Here is an 8,434-nt window from a genome sequence, read left to right on the forward strand (position 1 = left end):
TATTTATTTATTATGTATACAATATTCTGTCTGTGTGTATGCCTGAAGGCCAGAAGAGGGCACCAGACCCCATTACAGATGGTTGTGAGCCACCATGTGGTTGCTGGGAATTGAACTCAGGACCTTTGGAAGAGCAGGCAATGCTCTTAACCTCTGAGCCATCTCTCCAGCCCAGCACCTCTGTTTTTTGAGACAAGTCTTGACATGTAGCCCAGGCTGGTCTCGAACTTTTGGCCGTTTTCCAGTTTCAGCATTCTAAGTTCCAGGAGTAGAAGCATGGCCCACATGCTCAGCAACTTTTCTGTTTGTTTTTGTTTTTGGAGACAGAGTTTCTCTGTAGCTTTGGAGCCTGTCCTAGAACCTGCTCTGTAGACCAGGTTGGCCTTGAACTCACAGAGGTCTTCGCGCCTCTGTCTCCCGAGTACTGGGATTAAAGGTGTGCACCATCACCACTGGACTAATTTTTACATTTTTATTACTTGTGAGACTGAGACACCAGGATCATTTGAGCTCAGGAGTTGTCCAGGAGATGAAAGACAATATAACAAGACCCACTCCTGAGAACCAAACAACCAAATAAAAAAAAAAGGAAAGCTCAAAGGGCTGGTGACACATCTCAGCCTCAGAGTCTTTGTCCATCACATGTGAGACCTTGGGTGTGATTCCCGGAACAGTTAAACACTTTGTTTTGTTAGAATTGCATTAATATTTTAAAAACGTAAGCAAAATAGATTTGTAGCTAGCGATAAGCAGACCATCAGCTAGAAGAGAAACACAGCTAAAACCACAGTGAGATGCCCCCCAAAGAACTAAACTACAGCTCAAGCAGATACTTGGGAACCTATGTTGGCATCATGATTCGCCAAAGGGCAGCAACAGCTGGGCTGGCCATGCACCTATGAATGAATTAGAACCTCTATTTATGGTACTATTAGCCTAAAAAAAGGGGGCGGAGGGAAACGGTCAGAATTGCACTACAATTCTGGCAGTGGCATGAACCCGGAATGCATACTAAACTACGTGAAATAACCCAAACACAAAAGGACTCAACCTATGTGTACCGTTTATATGAAGTGCCTAGTCAGAGACAATTCATAGAAATAGAAGGTTTGCACTAGGGGTGTGATGCAGGGAGAGGAGAAGAGGAAGCTCGTGGTTAGTAGGTCAAACCTTCAGCTTGGAAACATTCTGGAGGTGGTCTGGGTTGACCCAAGGACATACTTTGGGGTGGCTAAAATGGAGGCTGGGGATGTGGCTCAGTTGGTAAAGAGTTTGTCTGGCCTACACAGAGCCCTGGGTTCCATCCTCACGCGCTGGGTGTGGTGTTCAAGGTCATCCTTAGCCTCCTAGGAGTGCGAGACTAGCTGGACCGCAGGAGTGCTTGTCTTAAAAAAAAAAAAAAAACTGCTGCTGCTGGTGGAAGGAAATGAAAGCTGCTTGTTAAAGACACCTACACTACCAAGTTCATTGCCTGGTGTCACTCAACATAACGAAATTCAGGTGCCTAACGGAATATCAAGTCTCACTATGCAGCCTTGGCTGGCCTAGAGCTTGCTAGGAGATCAGACTGTGTCTGCCTCTGAGTGCTGAGGCTAAAGGCAGAGGTCTCAGGTGGCTCAGGCTGGCCTTGAACTCCCTTTGTAGTAGTAGTGGATCTTGAACTTCTGAACCTCTTGCTTCTATATTTCAGGTGCTGGGATTACAAGCATGCATCACCAAGCCTGGTTTATACGGTGCTGGGGATGGAGCCCAGGACTTGGTGCAAGCTAGGGGAGCACTCTGCCAACTGAGCCACGTCAGTGATCCCAGTGCCATGTAGCAGTGTCCTTGGAGATTGAAACATGCCATCCTGCAAGGAAGTCCCTTAAATGGGAAGGTAAATTCAGAATTACTTCAGGAAGTCCCTGGAACTGACCAGATTTATTAGGCCTCTGTCTTACAGAGAAAGCAATATAAACAAACTTTCAGACAGGCCAAACTGCAAAGAAGACCCTGAGATCAGACCAGTTTCCTGGAAGATACGAAAACCAGATGCCTAGAAGAGGTTTAAACCAGTTAAGTCACTTAGAAAAAAGCACTTTTCAACTTGTTGAGCTGCCTGCACTCTGTGCAGTGTGCTCCAGGTTTCCAGATGTTGTGAGCTGTCTCCCACCCTGGAATGAACTTTGGTGATGCTGCTGTCCTTGAGTCATTTTTGGTCCTGTAAGTAGCTCCCAGGTCACCACCAATAAAACTCAGTGGTTCATTTAGTTAGACTTTGATGGTATCTATACTTTGGTCTGCCATGGGTTCCCTGTCTGGAGTGAGTGTATGTGTGTGTGTGTGTGTGTGTGTGTGTGTATGTGTGTAGTTGTGTAGTGTCTCCCTAGAAAAAGTCTTTTTTTTTTTTTTTGGTTTTTTGAGACTTTGGGCCAGCCCACTTGTCCTACAGCAGGGAGCTGTATTCCACTGGCAGTGAGGCTCTGGTCACCACTGGTCTGGGCGTGGTAGAGTGGCGGTCCCCACTTCTGGTGCCGCCCTCAAGGCCAAGCTGGCCTCAGCTACCAATAAGACTCAGACTGAACCTTGGAAACTCTCCTTACTCACATTCCCACACACAGATGTTCCGGCCTGAGCTGTTGCGTGTGTGGGAACCCCAGAGGGTGGGAAGAAGGGTCATCACACAAAAGTGCCATGCTGGGAGTCTGGTATATAGAGAGAGCGCGCAGTGCTAGAGTCCAGCAACAGCCTGTGCCTCTGGCCCTGTGTGTTTCCTGTGTCAGCGCTTCTATTTTAGGCTGCTTGCTTCTCCCTGGGGATCCTCAGCAAGCCTGTGGGAAACCCGGGAAGGCAAGCACTATATTCACAGCCTGGTCTGAATTCCTTGCTTCTGTCCTCGGAGTTTCCTCTTCTGCACGAGGGTGGGGGAACACACACCTGCATGCCCTAAACAGGTCATCCCTCCCCTCTCAGAGTATGCCCGTGATTGGCAGGTCAGTCCTGGGTTTTATTCTAGACAAGAATCTATCATCCTGAAATCCCAGAAGGAATGGCATCCTGCAGTTTCCAAGAGTTTCCAAGAGGCAGCAGGAGGAGGTGGAAGTGAAGCCAGAGAGGAAATGCCTGTGTGAAGGGCAGCCTGCGAAAGTGCTGTGGGAACAGTAGTAGAAGAATGACATCTGCCCCTGCCCCACCAGAGCTGGTGTGCTTCCAGAAGATATAGGAGGGCTAAGGAGGCAGGAAGAGCAGGGTCAGGCCCCAGGCTGTCATTCCTTGCCGTGACCATGTGCAAGTCATTGGGCTCTGGCTGAGCCCCATTCTTATCTGCAGGCATCAGAAGGCTGACTGAGATTATTAGAGTTCCCCTATGGGTGAAAGGCACACAGCAGATGCTAAGAAAGGATCACCGTGGACATATGGGCATGTCAATCTTGACATGATTGACAGAATGGGTGAGCAGAGGCAAAACACTGGCTGCCAAATTAATATTTCACAAAAGAGGGCCCTGCATGCTGAGGAGGTGGCTCCGTGAGTAAAGTACCTTCTGTGATGGCATGGGTTTGGATCCCCAGTGCCCATATGAAGGTCAGGCATTCTGACACGCATGTGCGATCCCAGCGCATGGGTGCAGACAGGGATATTCCAGGAGGTGGCTGGCTATCCAGCCTAACCAATTCTGAGAGTGTGGGGATCAGCAAGAGATCCAGCCTCAAAGAAAAAGGTGGAGGCAGGAGTGGCGCTCCGGGCCTTTAATCCCAGGATTTCTGTTAATTCGAGGCCAGCCTGGCCTATATAGTCCTAGGCTAGTCAGGGTTACATAGTGAGACCTTGTCTCAAACAAAAACAAAACCCAGTAATAATAAAAATAATAACACTGATAGTAAAAATAGGACTGGAGAGATGGCTCAGAGGTTAAGAGCACCGGCTGCTCTTCCAGTGGTCCTGAGTTCAATTCCCAGCAACTACATGGTGGCTCACAACAGTCTATAATGAGATCTGGTGTCCTCTTCTGGCCTGTAGGAACACACGCAGGCAGAACACTGTACACAGAATAAATAAATCTTAAAAAAAAAAAAAACCAGTAAAAATAGCCAGGTGGTTGTGGCTGGCACACACCTTTAATCCCAGCAGGCGAATCTCTGAATTTGAGGCCAGCCTGGTCTACAGAGAGGGTTCCAGGACAGCAAGGGCTACACAGAGAAACCCTGTCTCAAAAAAATAAGCAAACAAACAAAAATAAAAATAATAATAATGTGGAGAACAAAAGAGGAAAACATTCTCTGGCACACATACACATGATTGATAGATAGATAAGATAGATAGATAGATAGATAGATAGATAGATAGATAGACAGACAGACAGACAGACAGACAGACATACACAGACCGACAGACAGACAGATGAAAAGTGCTCTGAGCTCCAGGTCACGACCGGTCACAACAGTCTTTCTTTGTCAGGCCCTTTCTAGTCTAGGGAGTTTAACCTGAACCAAGGTGGGAGGAGCTATCAAGCCGTAGCTGTGCGCCGCCTGACTTTAGTTGCAGGGCCACATTCCTGGGATTCCTGCTCCACGACCAGCCCTGCCTGGGGTGGGGCCAGACTGTCTTGAGACCCGTCCCGTGCAGTCGCTGAGCTCCCAGCACCACCTGGAGGCAGAGCAGGGCTCTATCCCAGGGACTTCAGCCTTCTGTATGCCAGTCTAAGGGATTGAACCTGGGAGGCAGTGCAAGCCGATTTCCCATGGTTGTTTGCTGAGAACTCTTGAGCAGGTACCTGGGTGGTGGGTGAAGTGTCCCTGCCAGTAGGCAGGCAAGCAGATAGATGGACCTTAGATACCTTAGGAATGGTGATGTCATGAGGAGGACCAGTCCAAGTGACCCAACTGTGTGTGTGGGTTTTCCTGGGATAAGGACTCTGAAGTCAAGTGGGTGCTAAGCAACTGTGCTGGTGCCTGCCGAGGGCTGAGGCCAGAAGCACTGGATCCCCTGAAGCTGGAGTTACATACAGTTAGGAGCCTACTAACATGGATGGCCTTGGGTCCTCTGCAAAAGCGGTGTTTGCTCTTAACCTCTAAGATATTTCTTGGCTCCTGAACTGGAGCTTTTTGCTTGTTTGTTTTAAACTTTATCAACTGTAATCCTGTTAGGTTCCCTCCAGGAACCACTCTAAAGTTTCATTTAGTTTTCTTAGCCACTCTTGGAAAATAATCTACTAGACCCTCACCAAAATCCTGTATATAAGCATTGCAAAGGCAAAAAAAAAAAAAGACTTTTTTTTAATTCTGTTTTTCGAGACAGGGTTTCTCTGTACGACTCTCAGATTGTCCTGGAAGTAGCTCTTGTTTGTTTGTTTGTTTGTTTGTTTTTTGAGACAGGGTTTCTCTGTGGCTTCGGAGCCTGTCTTGGAACTAGCTCTTGTAGACCAGGCTGGCCTTGAACTCACAGAGACCCACCTGCCTCTGCCTCCCCAGTGCTGGGATTAAAGGTGTGCGCCACCACCGCCTGCCATAAAACCTGACTTTAGTGGAAGCCCATGCAGGCTCTTGGGTGTCGTCGTTCTTTCTGAGATCCTGTCTTTCTCTTAACCCTTCTGCTGAAATATTTTAAAGTATCTTCAATAAACCCTCACTCTGCTTCATATTGACTAATTCAAAAATTATTTTTCACATTGAAGCCAAGGATCTAGTTTTACCTAACTAGAATCCCCTAAAAGATTAAGGGTGTACCCAGCCATGACATGCCATGACAATAGAGGTCCCAGTCTCAGTAGTTTACCCTGGTTCCAAGAGAGACCACAAACTGAGACCACCCAGAGGCCACTCAGGAGCAGACCGTGCAAAGGAAATTCCTAACATTCCAAGCATTGTGGATATGCCAGCACACACCCATTGCTTTTCACCGGGACACCCCTAGATAAATGTCAGCCAATCAGGTGTTCTAAATCTTAGAAGTAAGATTTAGAAATCAAAGGTTGAGACCACAACCTTTGCTATTATAAAAACTAACCCCAGCTAAGCTTGGGGCTCTCCAATCACGCCAATACATTAAACACATGGCAAGCCCGAGTTCATAAACTTGTGTAAGAATAAAGGCTCTTTGCTTTTACATACAGGACTCAGTCTTCTAGTTGGTTCTGGGGGGACTCCATGATCTGGGCATAGCAAAGGGAAACTCCTCACGCAACCGGAAGTGACAGCACGGAGCTGCGTCTTTTGTCTGTCGTTGCTGTTATGGGGACCACGAGCTGTCAACCAACCTGAGGCAGGGCAGAACTTCTGGCTTTGGGCACACAGTACTTGGGGAACAGCAAGACATTTGGGAGGGAGGTGCTAAGGACAGGAGAAGTATCTAAGATGTTATTACAAGTCCCCCAAACCTGCCAGATGCCAGGGAAAAGAATTCACACATCAAAACAACCCACTCTTTGCCTACCTGGACATCAGGTTCTTCTGACAAGGACTGTACCTCCTGGAATGAGTAGAGCCTGCTGTCCAGTTAGGGAATCTGGGGGTGGGGGCAGCTCCTAGAACCCCTGGGACCTAGGGTCCCTTGGTTTCCAGACCCTCCCTCTTCAACTGCCATCCATCGGAATCTACCCTGCCCCAAAGCTCTAGGCTCTGTTAAAGGGCCAGAGGTTCCTCTGCCCCTGTTGCAGGGCTCAGCATTCCCACTGCTGGGCTGCTCCTCAGCCCCGGCAAAGCATCTCCTCTCTGAGTTTGAGTGGTCCATGGTTCCTAAGGAAATAGTCTTCACTTGGCAACATTTGGCTTCCTAAAAATTTCAGTCCTGTAGCAGGGGATGGTTTTAATATCAGCACTGCCACAATTAGACTCCCAGCTCTGTAACTGTTCACTTGGGATGCTTGCTTCCAAACAGTTTATCACTATCCATCCATCCACCCACTGACTTCTTCCCCACTCGACTGCAGGGGGTTCCTGAAAGTGTCATGGCAGGCAGGGAAATGGACCGCAAAGAGGTGAGAATAAAACTTGGTTCAGCCTGACTTTTTTTTTTATATTTATTTATTTATTATGTATATAATATTCTGTCTGCGTGTATGCCTGCAGGCCAGAAGAGGGCACCAGACTCCATTATAGATGGTTGTGAGCCACCATGTGGTTGCTGGGAATTGAACTCAGGACCTTTGGAAGAGCAGGCAGTGCTCTTAACCACTGAGCCATCTCTCCAGCCCAAGGAGGAGGTTCTTAATCGATTATTAGGCGTGACGAAGTCTCGGTAATGTCACCGGTCAAGTGTTGCGTGAAGGCTTTCCAAACAAAGCGANTTGTGAGCCACCATGTGGTTGCTGGGAATTGAACTCAGGACCTTTGGAAGAGCAGGCAATGCTCTTAACCTCTGAGCCATCTCTCCAGCCCGGTTCAGCCTGACTTTGTCACTCTGAATCAAACTTCAGGAGTCTGATGCCAGGCAGTTTATTGCAAACATATTTAAACTCAGCCCAATTTGGAAAAAAAGTTTCCATGCAACAATCACTCCAATTCCAAGTGCACACATAGTAAAGCTTAAGGCTTGACTACCTTGAAACTCCTTCACACAAAGTACGTGTGACCTTGAAGGTAAATTCTTTAGCTTAAAGGCCTAGGGCCTGAGATAGCATAGAGGTCAGGACATTTCCCCTAAGGATAGCTCCAGTAACTAAGAGCTACAGATAAAGGTTTAGGACGGAAGAAACTGTGACAAACTTTCTGGAAATTTGGGTCTGGCAGGGTAGCGAAAGCCACCAGGTCTCTGGGAGGTGGTGGTGCACCCCTTTACTCCCAGTCCCCTGGAGGCAGAGGCAGAGGGATCTCTGAAAATTCTAGGCCAGCCCGGTGTACGAAGTGAGTTTCAGGACAGCCAGGTCTGTTCTGCAAAGAACCCCCCCCCCCCACTTGAAAAACAAAACAAACAAGTCACCAGGTCCTTGCCCAGCTTTCTGGGTAGGAAGCAGGTTTTCTGTTTCTTCTGTTGTGGAGCCATCCCAACAGTCCTGGTTTCCCAAGTGGAATTAAAGGTGTGCGCCACCATCCAGCTCTAAATAAATAGATCTTAAAAAAAAAAAGCTGGGCAGTAGTGGTGCACGCCTTTAATTCCAGCACTCAGGAGGCAGAGGCAGGTGGATCTCTGAGTTCGAGGCCAGCATGGTCTACAAGAGCTAGTTCCAGGGCAGGCACCCTGTCTTGAAAAAAAAAATTGTTCCCTGAAGCAGTTTACCAATTACCAATTCACCCCTGGTCAAAGTCTGGTTATTATGAATCAATACTGTCCCTCTTCTGTGGTCCTCATTCTCACTCAGCAAAGCAGAGAGGATGATGATGATGGAGACAGGATTTCACATAGCTCAGACTGGTCCTGAACTTTCAATATAGTCAAGGATAACCTTGAATTTATCAACTGTCTCTGCGCCCCTGAGTGCTGGGAGATAGGTATGTGGCACTACTCCCACTTTAGGTGG

At 47.8% G+C, this 8,434-nt stretch overlaps 1 long non-coding RNA gene across 1 annotated transcript in view; it reads left to right on the forward strand.

The window, feature by feature from the left end:
• LOC126509218 (uncharacterized) overlaps positions 1–2,211 on the forward strand; it is a 12,448-nt gene extending 10,237 nt beyond the window's left edge. The window contains exon 3 of the long non-coding RNA XR_007594115.1: positions 1,691–2,211. This is a non-coding gene — a long non-coding RNA (uncharacterized lncRNA). The remainder of the gene's footprint in view (positions 1–1,690) is intronic.
• Positions 2,212–8,434: the final 6,223 nt, after the last annotated feature.

Source organism: Alexandromys fortis, unplaced genomic scaffold (genome assembly GCF_014885135.2).
Source record: "Alexandromys fortis isolate MF-2015 unplaced genomic scaffold, M_Fortis_MF-2015_v1.1 scaffold_72, whole genome shotgun sequence".
Taxonomy (NCBI): domain Eukaryota; kingdom Metazoa; phylum Chordata; class Mammalia; order Rodentia; family Cricetidae; genus Alexandromys; species Alexandromys fortis.